This window comes from Rattus norvegicus, chromosome 17 (assembly GCF_036323735.1).
Source record: "Rattus norvegicus strain BN/NHsdMcwi chromosome 17, GRCr8, whole genome shotgun sequence".
Taxonomy (NCBI): domain Eukaryota; kingdom Metazoa; phylum Chordata; class Mammalia; order Rodentia; family Muridae; genus Rattus; species Rattus norvegicus.
The window spans coordinates 57,056,623-57,074,483 of NC_086035.1; the positions used below are offsets into that span (position 1 = coordinate 57,056,623).

Genomic DNA, 17,861 nt, shown 5'->3' on the forward strand with positions numbered 1-17,861 from the left:
GACATCCTTCTCCCTTGTAGAGGTATTGGCTTGGTCCTCATTGGTCTCCCATCTCCCATGTTTCTACCCATGTTTCATCCTGAAGGGGAATCTTATTCAAGATGTGGCTTCCTCTTGCACCACAGAGATTATAAGAAGAACACATTTACCTTATGACATTTTCATCATTTATGTAGTTGTCATTTTTCTATTCCAAATAAAAAGTAAGCTCCTTGAGAAAGAGCAAAGGAACTTGCGTTTGATTTGTGATAAACTTGGTTGGTCTGGGTGTGCATACGTAGTCCATTTTCTGTTGTCAATAACAAAATGATGCAGATAAGTTAGAAAGAAAAGAGACTTGTTTTGACCCATGGTTCTTGTCCAAGGTCAAGAACCTCAGTGACAACCTTCTTGCTTGTAGCCCTGAGGCGATGGTAGAATGGGGAGAGGTGTATAGCCATCTTGCCAAGCTGGCTTTTCAGAAAACCCACCCTGAGATAACTCACTAACTGAAGATCAATCCGACCATGAAAGCATGGCTCTATCTCCACTCCACCTCTCAGTGTTTCATAGCAGGGATTAAGTTTCAGCCTGAGTCAGACCACACTCACACCATGCAAGAGGCCAACTATTAATGTGGTATTTTAGAGATGTTTGTGACTCTCCAAATACTGACAAAACCCTTAAAAAATACTGGAATTGTGCTTAAATATGAATGTGCTAGCAATTTAGGGCATTAAATTGTTACCTTGTTTCCTTTCGTAAAACATTAATCTATCAAGTATAAACACATTTATTTAGGCAGGTATTGCAAACGCTTCTTAATTTTTTCCAACACTGTGCAAAGAAAAAAATTCCCATTGTGTTAGATTTTTTTCTCTCCCTTTCAATCTCTTCTGAACTTCTACCTCTGAATCTTCCCTACCCTCCACATATGTACACATGCACACAGATTCACAACCCTCCCACCCTCCATACATACACACATACACACATGCGCACAGATTCACAAGCCTCCCACCCTGCACACATGCACACAGATGCGCATTGTATAATAGGTTCAACAGTCAAAATTATATGATTTATAGCTGCAAATCTATGTTTTGAAATTTTCTGCTTTAAAGGCCAGCTCTAAAGGCTCCACTCCTCCTCCAGTGCACTGACTGCAGAAATACTGCGAGTCTCCATTCTCATCCTGGGAACCTCATTTTTATTTGATTTTGTTGGCGCCGCTCTATTGGAACGTGCATTGCTCGGGCCCCTGTGGAGCACTGAGCAGGTGTGAGGGAAGCAAAGCATCTTTTGTTAATAGACGTTCACCCTGGGAGCTCATGAAAACACTGTCATTCCAATTGCTTTTATGAAAACTCTGTAATTCCCACATTGTGAATTTCTAGCTGAGCCCTGGAGACCAACAGTCCTTAGCACAAGCCAAAGATATGATTGTTGCTATGATTGAAATAAACATTCAGCTTGTTTCTCACAAAAATAAATCCAGATATTTAATTTGAATATCTAAACCATAGAAGAATCATATTAATATTGGGTTTGGCTCTTCTAGCTGAAATGGAGTTAACTCTCAGTGAGATCAGCCCACAGGAAAACAATATGGCTTTCTTGGACAATTTCTCAAAGCACGAAAGACAATTTAACTATACTTTACCTGGTTCCAAAGTGGCTAGACAATGGCATTGCCCATATTCAGCCCAAATCATATGCTCACATTTCAAAACCAATAGAATGTTAACCTCGTAGTGGAAGAGTGTGATATATTAATTGTCTACGTCTTCCTAGGCCCCTTGGATCAGCTGCCACAGAGGATCTGGAGGAGGCCAAGTCATACTTTTCCCCTGGGTTAGAGCCAGACATATATGGTGCTGCACTGTCAAGTTGGAAGGAAAGACATAGCTTGGTATATTACAGAACTGTATGTGTCATTAGAAAAAGATGCCAGAATGCTTTATTTAAAACTTTGTTTTCTCAGGTTCTGTTACCCAAGTGTATCTTGGCATAGACAACTTCAGATTCAAAAATTCCAAGACATACAGCCGAGTTTCACATAGCCGAGGCTATTACATTTGGTTGTCCGCCACTAACACCTTTCTCCTTTCTTGCTCACTGAGGAGGGAACTGATGACTGAGTTTCCACTAAAAAATGTCACAGTCTTCTTGCAAACCACAGTGTGTGCTCCTGACAGGCTCACCTGCCTGCTCCAAAATGAGAAACACTGAGGAGTGGAGTGGGACCACTGGACTTCTTAGATAAGGCCATTAGAATCAATCACTTGCCATTCCAGGAAGAACTTTCAGAAGAAGGATCGAGAAGGCTGCTCTGATAAACTTGCCAAATTGCTCATACTTGGCTTAAAAACCATGGACTCTTCAGAGGCGTATCTTTCCTCTACAGAGCAATTGAGGCTATATCTGTAGGAGCTGAGTAAACTCACTTTCTGTCTTGGAAGTTTTCAGGATGAAGAGGAGCTCTCACGTCAGTGTCAAGTGTCAGCTGACAACCAGTCATCTTCATGTGCAATCAGCCATGCTGAAGTGAAGGTAACTCCAAGAAGATGCAGCCTCTGCAAAGAGCTCTTGTGGTTCCTTGTGCTGCCTGGCAGTTGGGCAGAGAGGTAACCAGACCTTGGTTATTTCTCCCCATGGACTCTCATAGGGGAACTTCTTTATTTAAGTGTAAAAGTTTGGTTGTCCATTGGGTTTGCCATACACTTGAACTTGTCTGGGAATACAGTTCTAAGGGAGCAGACCAAGTGTGGTCCCCCTATAATGATTCCAGCCCCTGCCAATTATCTGAGCTAGTGGACACAGACTAGACTGGCCTGAGTCCAGCTGCCTGTCCCCAGCAATGTTACCTTGTTTGTACAGTTACATTACCTAAGCCTTTCATTGTTTCTGCAAGCAATATTGGGATTTAATTTGGGCCCTTTAGGCATATGGGTAAGAATTTAGCTATAAAATACGGAGAATAAGAAAGGTGGTGTCTGACAATCGGTGACCCTGGAAAATCACTAGAACAAGAGAGGCCATGTGGTTCTCACAGCTGCTTAAAACCTCCCCACCTAAGCGAGCCAGGTGTGGGGTGCACGCCTGGAATTCAAGCAGGACTGTAAGTTCAAAGCCACCTAGATTGCACAAGGAGATCCTAGTGTTCTTCAAAACACAAAGCAAGACATGGTGAGAGGCTGGAGTTAAGGGCACGTTCTGCTCTTGCACAGGACCCAAGTTTGGTTTCTAGCGCTCATGTCCAGCATCTCATGACTGTTGTAACTCCAGCTCCAGGGTATCTAATGTGTCTGGTCTCCAAGGGCACCTATACTCCAACATGCATGCATGTGAGCACACATACTTAAAATAATAAAAATAAATACATAAAAAACAGAGAAAAAGACAAAAAGATCCTGCTAACTGACCCTAAGTGACTATTGTTCAAAGAGCAATAAAATGGAGTGGTTCCTACAAGGTGATGCATGATGATGGGGGAGGGGTTGCTAAAAAGCTGTTGCCAGGTCTAGTGGTACCATGTGAGTGTTTTACCTACGTCACTGGATCACTTTTTCCCCCCACAGGCAGCTGATGTACTAGAAGAAAAGCATGTCTGAGCAAGGAAATATTCACAGTGCAGATGCCCAGCATAGCTCCCATGACTGTAGGTATTTTTATTCTTAGAGCAAAGCACTGACCACCACTGGCTGTTCGTGCCTAGCATAGAGTCTCTTTGAACATCTATGCTGCTAATTATGGCTGACCCTTTTGTATCTCCCACTCTAGGCAGGTCATTGAAAGAGGGAAGTAAGAACCTGGTAAATTCCATGACAAGCATTCTGGAACTCTGGAAGGAAATCAGGAGGCCAGGGCTTTAAATAGGAAAGCTAAGACCAGAGCTGGCTCCACCTGCTATTAGGGAAAGGAAGACACTAGCCATGATGGCCGTGATGTCTTTTTTCTCCAGCAGTTCAGCTGGAGGAAACAGCACTGCTGGCCCCCAATCCTAGAGCTGGGAGGAGCTGGTGTTCTTTAGCTGTGCCCTTACAATAACTTCTTGGTACCCGTCTCTCTGTCCGTGGCTACAGAAACGTCAGCGTCTACATTTGTTTGAAATATGTGAATGCAGTGTTTTAGATGAGTTGGCCCACGTTTATGTCCCAGTTATTATGTAGCTATGTGTGATAGGAACCTTGTATTTGTATTAATGTTTACTCTGCTATAAATGCCAGCCCTCCTCCAGACTCTATGATTGCTGAATACATGGGATCATTGTTTTCATTTATCACCTGAGCACACGAATTCTTAGACAATAAATAATAAAATCTAAACCTGTGGTTGGTCTCCACAATTAATATGGAGAAGAAAAGAAATACTCTGTGGTGCTTGCCAAAATATAGATTCCTGGGCCACATTTTCAGAAGTCCTGAGTTAGTGGGTCTGGGAGGAACTGAGAACTCTAAGCTGCTCGTTTGTACCAGAGGCAATCGTGATAACATGGCAGTAACTATCCTAAACACACCCCAATACAAGACCCCATTATTCAAATGCCTGTCTCTCAGCTGGACTTTGCCTACCCCATCTTCAAACTTAGTGAAATGGACTTTGAGCTCCAGCTATGGATCCCCGTTGTCACCATCCCTCACAGCTCAAGAATAAACAGTCCCCCCTCCCCCCCAAACACACACACAAGACAGAAAGATCCCTGTCTTTGCCATGGCTTTAACATTTCATCACTTGGCACTAAGGTTGGTACCCTAGATGCTTCTCCATATAGAATGAATGCATGCACAATCGTTATTTCTTCTGACAAATGTCTTCTAGTTCTAAAACAGGAATCCAAACCTACTTGTCCTTAGGCAAAGACTCCCCTAGAGGTGGGGAGCCACACCTCTTAGATAGTGCAAATCACTCTTTGTCTGTAGTAGATGGGTACTGAAATTTTCTTGGGGTGTGGCAGGATCGAAAGGTTCAGGCTCCAGATGGCCTCCCCGGATCCTCAACTGGGGGAGGGCTTCTTTTCTTTACATCAGTTCATTCTTCTTTCAAAAATTCTTGGGTTTGCCCTGTTGCTTTGATTTTCAGTGTCTCCACCTGTTTTGTGGGATCAAGGTTTCCTTAGTTCTCTGGCTCCTAAGCCTTGGGATCGGCCATAAATACCCTCCCACTCACCGACTCCTGAAGCAAGCCACAATCCTTTAATCCTTTTGAAGATGGAAACAGCTGGAAGCAGGCTGACTGTAGAGCGAGCAAATGGAGACCAGGGGCTATTAAGTCTCCTGGGCTATTTTGTTCCATCAGGCATTTGGCCACATAATTGTGGCTGGTGCTTTCTGGATGTCCTGAATTCTGGGAAGCCCCTCCCAGGTCCACCTTCTCAAATGCCAAGGCTTATCCTGGGGTTCTCTTCCTTACCCCCAAAGACCTTCTTCCTCCTATTTTATTTTGATATTGGTTTTATTTCATCCATCCTCCTCAGGAGAGAAGGAAACTGGAAAGATATTAATGATAGACCTCCAAGTACTACAAGAAAGCTTCCAGCAGAAATAGACTGTCCCTTCCAGAGTCAGCCTTTTGTTTTAAACAAGCAGAAGGTGGCTTGCTCTCCCTTCCAGGGACAAGGGCTGCTAGGGAAGGATATGAGGGCTGGGGGCTGGGGCAGGAGAGAAATGGCTGACAATGACCCAAGACAGAACATCCTCAGGAAGCTCCATGCTGCTCAGATTGCTTTCCTTCCTCCTACTTTGGCTTCGAATGCCGTCACAGCCAGCACCTCTGAGTTCATATCCCTGCCTGTGCTTGAGGAGGCTGTTTATCTGATGCAAGGGCTCACCTTGGGCCTAGATGTAAACTTGTATCTTCCAGGAGCCAGGGCAGCCTCAGAGGCAGCATTTGAAAGCATTAGGATCTGTGACCTCCTCATATGACCCCTGCCAGTTTCGGTGCTTATGTTTCTTCACTTAAACACGGGGTACTACAAAACAACCTAAAATGATCATTTTCAGGATTAAGTGGGCTAATCCATATATACTAAAAACCAGTGCTTCCCACATATGGACACTTTAGGCTCTACCCTGATAACTCATCCTATTGCTTTGTTTCCATCAGCCTGGTCTCCTTGTTCACTTCTTAGTTCCCTAAAGAACTAAGTTTAATTCAAATCTTAACTCACCCCATGCAGTCAAAAGCAAAGGATTTCAACCCACTTTGATCCCTTCAGATAAACTAAAATGTAAATCAAGTCATACATAGATGATTGATGAGAATATGATTAGTAATATCATAAATTTGACTTTTTTTCTAGGTCACAGGATCAGAATTTGACTGTCAGTAACTAGGGAAGACAATCTGAAGACCGTCTTTGCCACTGTGAACAGCATGTTTTACAAAAGAAAACTCTTCTGTCTGCAGGGTAAGCATCTTAGGGAAGCAGAGGCTAGCCTTGGTGGCTTTCACATAGTGGCCAGAGCTCTTACCGGCACCACCGTCCCCTACCTTCATCACTGCCCAAGTCCTCCCACCAGCTCTGCTGTCCAGAGCACTTGGCCAGCTCAACAGCTAAACAGGGCTCTTGGGGTTATTGTTCCAGGAACCAAGCTTGTTTTTTGCACGGCTCTCGTTGCATAAGCTTTATACTTGTGAACGGCCTGCTCCAGCCTTATTTTTGCTCATTTACAGAGCATTGAAACACTTGGCTTTCTTTTTTTTAAAGAAGTCTTTAAGCAGAGATAGTTGAATAATCATTTTTAAGATTTGAAGATATATTGTACTGCACCTACATTGTCTCTTATTATTTAGTCTTAATGCTGCAAAGGAAACCTAGGCACTCATTTGTTTGGAGATCAGGGCTCTGATAACCTTTCACCACGGGCAGCATTGAACCATGAGTACATCTTTTATAGGAAAAATTGATGACCCCATATAGACTTCAGATGCTCAGCTACACATTTTTGTTACTGGGCTTTTCATCACTGTAACTTATGCCTGAGGCTCTCAGCTTATGAAGACATCAGGCTGTTTTGGTTCCCAGTCTTGGCTATTTCAGTCCATCAAGTGGTCAGCCAGCCCCACCGGGCCTGTGGCAAAGCAGAGAGATTATCACAGTGGTGGGAGATGTGGTAGACCCTGTAGCCAGAAAGAGAATAAACAATCAGGTTCTCATAATCCACTTTAGGATACCACCCAATAACCTAGCTTCTTCAGGGTCTACCTCTGAAGGTTAACTCCCTCCCGATCCCTTGCATTAAACATACAGGCTTTCAACAGACATAAATGATAGTGATGTTGATACTCTGCCGTTTTGTTCTTATGGCCTGTCTGTTCAGCCCCTAGCTCTTTCTGTGCCCCTGTGACTGCTTCTCAGCGTGACACATCACGCCAAGAAAGAAAAAGTTATATTCCTTGATTAGGAATTGATGATAGAATATTATACCATGACTTTTGAAAACTGACTTAGATGCTCACTTGTTCTGAGAATTCACACATAAAATCTACCTTACCTTAGACTTTATTCTGCTCAAATGGTGACATATAAGAAACAAAATAAAACAACAACATAAAAAATACCCCAGTTGGCATTTGTGTAGAAGATTATTATGAAATAAGGACATTATTTTGAAATTTTAGAATATTATTATTTAATACAGATTGAACAAATCCTTGTTACAGCAGCTATTATACACTGTGTTCTCTCTCCACACACTCATTTCACAGATAAATTCTGAATATATTTTATGATATATATGACAAATAAGAGTAAAAACTGATTAGCTAATGTTGTAAAAATGCTATGTGCCAAATAATTGTCCGAGTGTTTCAGCAGTATTCGCTCCTTAGCTCTCAAATCTTCTCTGGGAAGATTGGTAATCTTGCTGTGTTCATTTTAAAGAAGTACCGTTATTAACTACCACTGTGTGTGGCCACACGAGTGGAGGTCAGAGGACAATGCTTCGGGCTGTTCTCCTTTACCAGGGGAGGCACTGGGCTTCTGCCACAAGCACTTAACACACTGAGCCATCTTGCCAGCTCAATTTTTTTAATAACTCTTCTTAGTGCATGGCTGTGTTTGTAGTATGCCTGTGTGTTTGTGTGCCCATATGTGTGTGGGTGCATGTGTGTGCACATGTAGGCCAGTGGCAGACCTTGGGTGTCTTCCCTGATCCTCTCCATTCTGTTAAGTGAGGCAGGGTCTCTCACTTGAACTCAAAGCTTGCCTCTCTGGCTAGTCTAGGTATCCAGCCTGGTCCTTCCGGGACAGTCTAGCTCTGCCTCTCCAGCACTGAGATCGCAGGCAGCCCCAACAGTTGACCTGTGCTTACATGTGTCCTAGGGATCTGAACTCTGGTTTTCACACTTGTTTGGCAAGTATTTTACCCATTAAGCCATCTCCCCGTCCTTCATTCAGTTTTCAGCAAAGGAAACTGAGGTACCAGGATGCTAATCGGCTGAAGGTTGCACTGTTGGTTTGTAGTGGAGGGGGGACTGAAGGCCAAACATGTGACTCAGTTCGTGGACAGCCATTTTGCTCTCTCGATACCATGTTCTCTTACAGAGGAAGGAACATCTCCATTTTATAGTAAGGATCTGGGCCTCAGAGGGACTAACAACTTTGTCCCAAATTGTGAATGTTAAATGGCAAAGCAGCTCAAACTAAAAATGGGCATTTGACCTGGTGAGCCCCTCCCAAATTCTATATCTATTTTTGTCTAGGCTCCAAAATCCTATTACACCCTTTGACTCCCCTTTGACTCTGGAATATATTTGAAGATTCTATTAGAAAAACCTCAGTAACTTCTATTTGTTTTACAGTTGAATATTTATCATTTATTTCTGAATTGCATTTAGAAAGAGGATCATCTAATTTACACCAGAACCCTTTTTACTGAAGACCCAAGTCTAGGGGACTTCTCAAAGTCCTCAAATGTGTAAGCACTTTTCTTTGATTTCTATTTTAAAGTTCTAATGGAATGAACATGGCAGAAGACTGGCAATTTTTGACAGCTTTGAGATTTCTCCCAACTTCTCTTTTAACATTCCCCAGGGAAGATCAAACAATTAAAAATGGAAAGGAAAGCTAAGATCAAATGCAAGAGAACAGCCTGACTCACCAGCACCTGTGCCAGTCAAAGACTTGAACCGAGGAGCACACTGTTTAAATTAAGTCATGGCTCCCAATCCTCAACCAGATCAGGACAAACGTGCCGGAAGGAGAAAGGGCCTGCTGCTGACTCACCCATTCTGTAATTGTGATACACCAGGGCAGAGCAATTCAGGAAAACAGATGCATTTCCCCAACTTCTGAACTAGTAAAGGCAGATTCTGGTTCCACCCTGACAGCAGCTCCTGTTTTGTGTTTGACAATTTCCTCAGCTCTTCACCCTGGCCACAATGAGGAGGGTAAGGGTGGAGCTTATTGGAGAAACAAGTCAGTAGCTTCTTCTGGAAGAACTGTTTTCAGAAAAAAGAGACATCTGGTTATGGAAGGAAAACGGACCAAATGTAACCCTTCAGGGTAGGAAGTCTGCCCTAGATAGACGCTTCACTCAGGCATAAGTTGAATTGGATTCCTTATGAGTTTTAATTAAACTCCTGGATAAAAGGCCAACACCCAGGTCCCCTTCCTGGGACAGGGCCTCCATCGGATGTACAACGAACCCTTTTCTGTCTTGTTTGGAGAAGCCGGTGAAAGTGTGCCCTCAAATTGGTGGTGACGTTTAGCCAGTAAGCAGCACCAGGCAAGAAGTCACTTGCTTCAAGCTGGGACAAGGCTGTAGCAGAGGTCACTGTGGTGAGACTAGACTAGACTATTTCATGGTTGAAGCTGAAAACATATCCAGCTCTTTTCATGCTATATCCCCAATTCCTTGGGGGAATTTTTTGTATAAGCACCAGCCCTCCACATCACAATAAAATACCCCCGAACTCTGGTTGCTTTACAGAAGTGCAGCCTAAGAGAATATATTGAACGAAAGACTTGTCTTTTCTCTTGTTTTATAATTTTCAAATTAGATTCCAGAAAGTACCGGGCCAGAGGGTTCCATGTTGCTATGCATTCCCAGGTTTTCTTTAGGGGTCAGTCCAACTGCACAGCTTCCAGCAGCGATGGGAACATACAACACAAGCAGCCCCAGAAGCCATCGTTAGTGTGACCTCAAGCCACTGCAGCACTTCTCTGAGTACCATGAATCCCTACACCAGCCAAGTATGTCCTTGTCTTGTCTCCGAGTCACACAGCTCTCTCATTTCCATTGGGTTTCCAATCTGCCAGGTTTCCAGAAGTTTCAACACCACAAGATTGATCTCAATGTGTGTGAGGGTTTTTAGTTCCGTGCAAGACAATTCCAAGTTTGAAAACTGGGCAGAGTCGGGACTGTTTTCCTGTGCAGAAAGGCTAACATAAAGCAGATGTGGGTCTCTTTCTCCAATCTGGATTATTTGTCAAGGAATGTTAACTTTTCACACACACACACACACACACACACACACACACACACACACACACACACACACACGAAGGCAAAAATAACAGGCATTAAACTTACTCTTCATGTCCTCTTATTAATAAAAACAAATGTCCTGAATAAACAGACTAAGAATAACACGGACAAACGACCTGTTGGCCACAATCCCCTGCTTCCTGGCAAAGTTTGCTTGCTCTCTTTATCTCGCTTCCTTCTTCTCTTTCTCACCCACCAAGCACTTGAAGGTCCTTGTTGTGTCTTTGCTTATTCCTCCCTTATACCCATCTTTGATGCTTTTTGTTTTTTCCGGAGCTGGGGATCGAACCCAGGGCCTTGCGCCTGCTAGGCAAGCGCTCTACCGCTGAGCTAAATCCCCAACCTTATTTATTTAGTTTTCTTTCTTTTTTTTTTCCGATGCTTTTTTTTTTAAAGGTAACTATCCAGGGTGGCTTGAGAAATGGAGACAGGAGGGGTTTAATACAGACATAGACTGAGAAACTTCTAAATAATAAATAAGCAAAAGCCAATGGTTTGGAGTAGTTTTTCTAGATCTTTTTGTTCCACTTGGGAGTGTGAGACTCTTCAAGGTTCCTCACAAATCAAATATGGCAGCACTGATGTTCTGAAGAAGAACATTCAGGATTGGCACAACAGATGTCACCATGGATTTTCCCCACAACCTATAATCATAGCTTGTTTGTCAGAGATCTTGACTTTGAAAGTTTAGAGAGATAAAAAAGTATAGTGTATATATCTAACCTCTGTTAAGGCTTTTAATTACTTGCCAATATCTAAAACTGAAATATTTAGCATCAAACCTCTAAATTATTCTTCATTGCACTTTTTATTGCATATTAACCGGACATATTAATAGATTCAATGTTGTATTGCACACATGCATACATGATGCAAATAGCAAATCCATCCACTTTTATTTCCTCTATCCTCATACTACATCTGTTACTTTATTCCTAATCACCTTTTAAGTCAACCTTCTATATTTGTTTACATAGGTCGTTTTGACATATGAAAGAGAATGCTATCATTTTGTTTTTGGTCTTGGTCTGGCTTAGTCTACTAAAAACAATGTCCTCCAGTTCCAACCATTTTGCTGAAAATGACAGGACTTCTATTTCTTTTTATTTGCAGACCATCTTATAAAAAAGACTGTGTGAGCTTGTGAGTGTGTGTGAGTGTGCATACATATAAATGCAGTGAATTTCCTTGGAGAATGAAAGAAGGCATTGGATCCCCGAAGCTTGAGTCACACATTGTTGTGAGCTGCCATGTGGGTGCTGGGAACTCTTGAGTCCTCTGGGAGAGCGGCAAGTGCTCTTAACCGCTGAGCCATGTCTGGCTCCAGAGAGTTCAATTTCTTTATGGCCAAATAGTGCAATACTGTGCTTACAGGCAACAGTTTTTTACGCATTCGTCTCTTAAGATCACCTAAGGCAATTCCATATCCCAGCTACTGTGAATAGTACGATAATAAACAAGGATTTAGGCTGTCTCTTTGGTGTTCTGATTTCATTTTCTTTGACTGTATACTGTGTTCCTTCAAGAGATTTGTCAACTATTCATTTGACCGAGTTAATATCTAGAATACAAAGGATTCAATGGGACACCTCCATGGAATATAAAAAGAACATAAAAACACTTTAAAGTGAAAAAACAAAAAAATAGGCAACCCAATTTAAAGACATATAAAGGACTTGAGTAGACACTTATTAAAAGAAGAAATATAAAGACCTGAAAATACAAGAAAAAAATCTCAATAGCATTGACCATTAGAAAAATAGAAATTAAAACTACAGTGAGGTCTCATTGGGCTCTAGTTAGTATGGGGACCATTAAAAATGCTGTAGATGCAGAGGAAGACTGTAATTTGTTGAAGCCCCTGACGCTCTGTTGCCATTAACCCCAGACATCTTTACCTCTTTGTTTCTTGGTGCTCTTCTTTCCTAGGTATCTCTTCCCTTGTCTGGGACTCTCCTCCTCCATGCCTTCTTCAATCCACTCCTCTCCAGAGAACAGCCTCTTCAGCCTAGTATTGTTCCAGTGTCACCCCTGCTCTTCTTGGCTGTACAGTCACCGCTACCAAGGTAAAATTGACTTTTCTATGACATGCATGTGTTCATATATAAAAGTCAGATGCCTGACAAATGCTGAGAGACTGCCAGGGATGCTCTGAGTGGTTTTCTTTATAGAGTGGTCACGGCCAGCATGGTTTGTGAGAAATGCTGGGTTAAGGTTGAGTAAGGAGCCATGGGTTCCTAGAGAGGCTATCCCATTATAAGTAGGTTTTCTGGAAGATATGGTTTACTTGGTTTGAGATAGGAACGATAGGGGGGAAATTAGCTCATCTAATAAGTTAAGGACAATATTTTCGGCAAGAAAGTGGTATCTGAGAGGCATGGGAGCATTGTCACACAGCTTATTCATGGATAGCAATCAGGTCAGTGCTGGCACAGGAAAATATGCTTGCTAAATAGTAATTAAAAGTAAGAGAAGCAGCATTCTAAGAGCCTCCATCCTTTAAAACCTTGATTCCTTCAATGCTAGTTAAATATCACACCTGAAGTTAATACAAACAATTGTATTTTAGAAGTAAGGCCCAACTATTACCCTGAGATATGTGTTATGGTTATATATAAAGGGCCTCTGTTCCACAAGGCCCATACATTAAAAGTTTGGTCTCCAGCTGCTGGATTAAGTCACTGAGAAATGACTGTAAGGGCACTGATTCCACCAGTTGTTTAGTCAATTGGCGAGTTCAAGCTGAATGGATTTTTTTCCCTCCATCTTTATTAAATTGGGTATTTCTTATTTACATTTTGATTGTTATTCCCTTTCCCTGTTTCCAGGCCAACATTCCCCTAACCTCTCCTCCTCCCCTTCTATATGGGTGTTCCCCTCCCAATCCTACCCCCATTACCGCCCTCCCCACAACAATCCCGTTCACTGGGGGTTCAATCTTGGCAGGACCAAGGGCTTCCCCTTCTACTGGTGCTCTTACTAGGCTATTAATTGCTACCTATGAGGTTGGAGCTCAGGGTCAGTCCATGTATAGTCTTTGGGTAGTGGCTTAGTCCCTGGAAGCTCTGGTTGCTTGGCATTGCTGTTCATATGGGGTCTCAAGCTCTTCCAGTCCTTTCTCTGAATCTTTCAATGGGGGTCCATTCTCAGTTCCGTGGTTTGCTACTGGCATTCACCTATGTATTTACTGTATTCTGGCTGTGTCTTTCAGGAGAGATCTACATCCAGTTCCTGTAGGCCTGCACTTCTTTGCTTCATCCATCTTATCTAGTTTGGTGGCTGTATATGTAGGGCCACATGTGAGGCAGGCTCTGAATGAGCGTTCCTTCAGCCTCTGTTCTAAACTTTGCCTCCCTATTCCCTACCAAGGGTATTCTTGTTCCCCTTTTAAAGAAGGAATGAAGCATTCGCATTTTGGTCATCCTTCTTGAGTTTCAAGTGTTCTGTGCATCTAGGGTAATTCAAGCATTTGGGCTCATAGCCACTTATGAATGAGTGCATACCATGTGTGTTTTTCTGTGATTGGGTTCCCTCACTCAGGATGGTATTTTCCAGTTCCACCCATTTGCATATGAATTTCATAAAGTCATTGTTTTTGATAGCTGAATTATATTCCATTGTGTAGATGGACCACATTTTCTGTATCCATTCCTCTGTCGAAGGGCATCTGGGTTCTTTCCAGCTTCTGGCTATTATAAATAAGGCTTCTATGAACATAGTGGAGCACGTGTCTTTGTTAGATGTTGGGGCATCTTTTGGGTATATGCCCAAGAGAGGTACAGCTGGATCCTCAGGTAGTTCAATGTCCAATTTTCTGAGGAACCTCCAGACTGATTTCCAGAATGGTTTTACCAGTCTGCAATCCCACCAACAATGGAGGAGTGTTCCTCTTTCTCCACAATCTCGCCAGCATTTGTTGTCACATGAGTTTTTGATCTTAGCCATTCTCACTGGTGTGAGGTGAAATCTCAGGGTTGTTTTGATTTGCATTTCCCTTATGACTAAAGATGTTGAACATTTCTTTAGGTGCTTCTTAGCCATTCGGCATTCCTCAGCTGTGAATTCTTTGTTTAGCTCTGAACCCCATTTTTAATAGGGGTATTTGTCTCCCTGTGGTCTAACTTCTTGAGTTCTTTGTATATTTTGGATATGAGCCCTCTATCAGTTGGATTGGTAAAGATCTTTTCCCAATCTGTTGGTTGCCATTTTGTCCTAACAACAGTGTCCTTTGCCTTACAGAAGCTTTGCAGTTTTATGAGATCCCATTTGTCGATTCTTGAACTTAGAGCATAAGTCATTGGTGTTTTGTTCAGGAAGTTTTCTCCAGTGCCCATGTGTTTGAGATTCTTCCCCACTTTTTCTTCTATTAGTTTGAGTGTATCTGGTTTGATGTGGAGGTCCTTGATCCACTTGGACTTAAGCTTTGTACAGGATGATAAGAATGGATCAATCTGCATTTTTCTACATGCTGACCTCCAGTTGAACAAGCACCATTTGCTGAAAATGCTATCTTTTTTCCATTTGATGGTTTTGGCTCCTTTGTCAAAAGTCAAGTGACCATAGGTGTGTGGGTTCATTTCTGGGTCTTCAGTTCTATTCCACTGGTCTATCTGCCTGTCTCTGTACCAATACCATGCAGTTTTTATCACTATTGCTCTGTAATACTGCTTGAGTTCAGGGATAGTGATTTCCCCCTGAAGTCCTTTTATTGTTGAGGATAGTTTTAACTATCCTGGGTTTTTTTATTCCAGATGAATTTCAAATTGTTCTAACTCTCTGAAAAATTGGATTGGTATTTTGATGGGGATTGCATTGAATCTGTAGATCGCTTTTGATAAAATGGCCATTTTTACTATATTAATCCTGCCAATCCATGAGCTTGGGAGATCTTTCCGTCTTCTGAGGTCTTCTTCAATTTCTTTCTTCAGAGGCTTGACGTTATTGTACAGATCTTTCACTTGCTTGGTTAAAGTCACACTGAGGTATTTTATATTATTTGGGACTATTATGAAGGGTGTCGTTTCCCTAATTTCTTTCTCGGCTTGTTTCTCTTTTGTGTAGAGGAAGGCTACTGATTTATTTGAGATAATTTTATACCCAGCCACTTTGCTGAAGGTGTTTATCAGGTTTAGTAGTTCTCTGGTGGAACTTTTGGGATCACTTAAATATACTATCATATCATCTGCAAATGGTGATATTTTGACTTCTTCCTTTCCAATCTGTATCCATTTGATCTCCTTTTGTTATCTGATTGCTCTGGCTAGGACTTTGAGAACTATATTGAATAAGTAGGAAGAGAGTGGGCAGCCTTGTCTGCCCCGCCTTCTCTCAGGACTTTGTGCACAGGGGGCCCAGATGGCGCTAGGCATTTTCCTCTAGAGTCAGAAATGTGGGCAGCGAGTAGTCTCCTCTGGCTTCCCAGGCATGTCTGTCCCTCTAAAGGTATAGCTCTCCCTCCCCCTGAATGGATTTTTAGGGGATTTTGATTCATTGGTCCCTGGGACCATGTATCTTGCTCTGATTCCTTTCTGTCTGTCTTTCTTCTTCCAGTCCCCCATGAGATACGCTACTTTGTACCACCATACACACCCCACCACAACATTCTGCCTCATCATGGCCCAACATCAAGGAACCAAGTGGCCTTCAAAACCATGAACCAAATAAGTCTTTTCTCTTTTAAAGCATCAATATCTGTCAGAGCAATGAAAATCCCAAGTGTCACTCATCATCTGACCATTTTGTAAGGTGTTATTATGTACATGCTCAGCCTGTGACGTGTCTTTCTTTGGGAATCAGAGGCAAGCAGAGACTGTGGAGTAATAATACAAGATAGGGCATTTGCTTGCTTTTCTAGAGTATCCATTCCATATTGCGTCTTTTCTTTCTTATCCAGAAATATAAAAGTAAGAGGAACAGTTTGCAAATGGAGCCAGTAAGCATCAGGAAAGATTGGACAAGACTTACTCATTTACCTTTGATGAAATAAGAACTATTTCACCCAAAACGTTTCAGAGTTGTTTTGTGGAAGTTGCAACTTAATCAAATCTGATTCCCCCAAATCTCTTCCTGGCAACTGTTTCACAAGTATAAAATATGAACAAAAAAATCTCTTTTCAAACTCCCTAACAGAATTGTCTGCAACAGTGAATCTACTACTGAAATCTATTTTGTAAGCAGACTATGATATTTTTACATTTTCCCCCTGAAAACAGTTTCAGAAACTAAGTCAGAAAGAGAAGGATACAGTTTAGTACTAGTATATCTTCCTTGTAGCTAGATTTTAGCTACAACCACCTGAAATATACATAGTATACTATTCATCTTTTAAGATTCCAACTATTATCAGCCAAGCATAGCAGGCACTGATGGAAAACATTTATCTTGAAAATCTGAGATAATTTCTGGTTTCCTTGGTATTCTGAAATTGAAGTCTCCAGATTCTTTAGTCAAATATTCTTTCCTTTTGCCTGTTTGGTTTTGTTAGTTTATTTTTCTTCCTGGTACTGGGATTGAACCAAGGGCCTCATGTGTGCTAGGTAAGTGTCCTACCACTGAGCTATAAACACAGCCCCTAACATCCCTTCTTTTGATGTGATCATGAACAGATTCTACTATTCAGGTAGAATAAAAGATTTTTGTTGTTTACACTCACATCTACAGTGTGTTGGTCTGGTACTGCTATGTGCTCAAATGCTAAAACACTGTATCCCAAGACACGACAATTGTATAAACATTGCCTCCCAGTTATCCCTGATTAATTAATAAAGATGCCTACAGCCTGGGCTGGGCAGAAGAGAGTCAGCAGAGTGAAGGATCCCAGGCTTGGGGGCTCAGTCAAGGACCACGAGAGGGAGAGGGAGAGGGAGGGAGGGAGATCCACAGCAGGAGTAGGTGGATCATGAATGCATGACAACGAGGTCTGGTCTGTTGGAGTAGCAGTGGCCCAGGGGGAACATGACAAGTGGTATCTCGGGGTTATTGACAGAGAAGTAGACAAAATAGCACAGAGGGTTGATAGCTGCCCAGCTCTAGTGCTTTATGGTGTATAAATATAATGGTTTTACGTCTTTTATTTGGGAATTAAATGACCTCAGGTGAGGTAGAAATCCCCAAATACTATTTACCAGAGCACATATCCTCTTGGGGTATGGCAAGGCTTCTACTGGACTTCCCACGAAGCACCTTCAGGAGGCTGTGAGTAGTTCTCACAGAGAGGTGGACAAGGTTTTGGATACTTAGCAGAAAATAACTGATCTTGTTTGTCCTGCCAAATTCCTTGCTGTGAATTTCATGTTGCTGGAACACGATTAAATGCACATTCTTATTGATTTTCCCTCATTTGTTCAGAAGAATTTTGAAAGGGCTTCAAAGATATTAGTTTTGGTCGTA

General features: G+C 42.1%; 1 long non-coding RNA gene across 1 annotated transcript in view; it reads right to left on the reverse strand.

Annotated features, from left to right (window-relative positions):
• Positions 1 to 758: 758 nt before the first annotated feature.
• Positions 759 to 17,861, reverse strand: part of LOC108348574 (uncharacterized) — a 64,217-nt gene continuing 47,114 nt past the window's right edge. Inside the window, exons 2-3 of the long non-coding RNA XR_001841939.3 lie at positions 9,209 to 9,423; positions 759 to 7,101 (exon numbers count right to left, since the gene is read on the reverse strand). This is a non-coding gene — a long non-coding RNA (uncharacterized LOC108348574). The remainder of the gene's footprint in view (positions 7,102 to 9,208; positions 9,424 to 17,861) is intronic.